Genomic DNA, 1,815 nt, shown 5'->3' on the forward strand with positions numbered 1-1,815 from the left:
CACAGTAATTTTGGGGTTAATTTATAAACAATGCTTAACTAAGGACTGCTTCTTAATAATAAATGGAACTGCAACACTTCAAGGTATTCAACTGTCATGTCTCAAGAACTGTTTGTCAACTATCAAAAATATTAAACCAATCATTCCAAATAATTATCATTTAGTATTCCAGAAATTTCGTTCATAATAATTCCTAAGTTTTCAGTAATCCGTAATCCTAGTTCCCAATTCATCTCGATATTAATGCCTGCTGAATGAAACAAGATACTGCCTTCAGGTTCCACTATTCTCAAGGCATGGCCAATGTCTGTCTTCAAACTGGGCAACGATACCAGGAGAGACTATGCACCTTGCCCCATGACAGGGATTCATCTTGAAATGTTCAAGTAATATCTTGTAATGTCCACACACCCGTTCGCCTTTCTACTTAATCCATTACAAAAGGTGCTCCACTGTGTTTTCTGTGATTTTTTGCAGTGACCAAGTACCAACACACCTGCAAAAAAATGCCCAGCTACTACACTGTGGTATGAAGCAACATCTAGTTATATAGGGCACAATCATAACACGAATTTCTCGGATTCTGTAGTAAGATAATCAACACATGACAACGCTAATATTAAAGTGAAACAATCTCCAAATTTTAAATAACTGTAATTACCTATATACAGCATACCTTAAAAAAAGTTACCACAACACGAAGACTTTCCAACAACTTGCCACAAAATGACTTCCAAAATAAGTCTCAAAAAAGAGCTGTGCTCTCCCTCAACGTCTCACAGTTATAGAATGGCATTCTCTATCGTGCACGTGTTTCATCTCTGTTGCAGAATGGCAGAACTGAAAATAGACAATATGCAGGCAAAGCATCGAGTATTATGCTAGTACAGATATCTCACTGAGACATCGTTTCACTGCTATAATCATCAAAACCACTTGCCCCAACCTCTGCACCTTCCAAATTTGCTCAATTTGCTCAAAACTGATTCTATACTGTCTTCCCTGAAACAATCAGTATAAAACGCCAAGAGCTGGGGAGATACTCATACCTGCACATCACAACATTCCCAAACTACAGGTAGAAAGTTCTGTGTCACATATAATGACTTACAGTTGCCGGCAATTCTTACAACTCTAAGACATTAAAGTTTCTCTAATAAACCTCGTGTAGAAACAGATGGCTTCAAGTAGGCAAACAACTTCCAGCATCCAGAGTCTGGTCAGGGAACAAAAAGCATCCCTTATCAGCAAATGTCATAGATTCCTGAGTAGGATAAAAAAGGCCACAAATCTTCACCATGTACTGTTGCATATGCCACCACTGTTGAGCTCTAAAAGCATAATACAAAACTTTCCTTCCACACAAACAATCACTTTGGGAATGTAACAATACAAAATATAAAGAAATTTTTTTTTAAGAATCTTAAAATATGGAGTTCAAGTGTGTCAATGTGTGGAGATAAACATATAGTTCAGAACAAGTGGACAACACCACTTATTATGTGGAACAGAATTTCACAAAATTAATGAAAATTGTAATAGGAAATTTAATGGATTTTATTATATTAAGTGTGATTTTAGCGCATATTAATGCAGTGTAGCAGTAGCATCTTCAGTAACGAAACACGTTACAATATTAAGACACTTGAAGATGGCCACCTAGGGCCAAAACATGTTGTATTAAAAGTTTAAGTGGAAGAAAAGGGAACAATTTCTTGCATTATTGATGGACTGTATTATACACAGACATTTTACACTGAAGTGCCAAAAGTCATCGATAAGTACCTAGTATCATGCAGGACCCCCTCTAGCCTG

The 1,815-nt window shown here is 36.6% G+C and overlaps 1 long non-coding RNA gene across 1 annotated transcript in view; it reads right to left on the reverse strand.

Annotated features, from left to right (window-relative positions):
• Window positions 1-6: 6 nt before the first annotated feature.
• The window catches only part of LOC111873708, a 3,463-nt gene continuing 1,654 nt past the window's right edge, over window positions 7-1,815 (reverse strand). Inside the window, exons 2-3 of the long non-coding RNA XR_002844417.2 lie at window positions 677-840; window positions 7-496 (exon numbers count right to left, since the gene is read on the reverse strand). This is a non-coding gene — a long non-coding RNA (uncharacterized LOC111873708). The remainder of the gene's footprint in view (window positions 497-676; window positions 841-1,815) is intronic.

Source organism: Cryptotermes secundus, unplaced genomic scaffold, assembly GCF_002891405.2.
Source record: "Cryptotermes secundus unplaced genomic scaffold, Csec_1.0 scaffold3828, whole genome shotgun sequence".
Classification (NCBI taxonomy): domain Eukaryota; kingdom Metazoa; phylum Arthropoda; class Insecta; order Blattodea; family Kalotermitidae; genus Cryptotermes; species Cryptotermes secundus.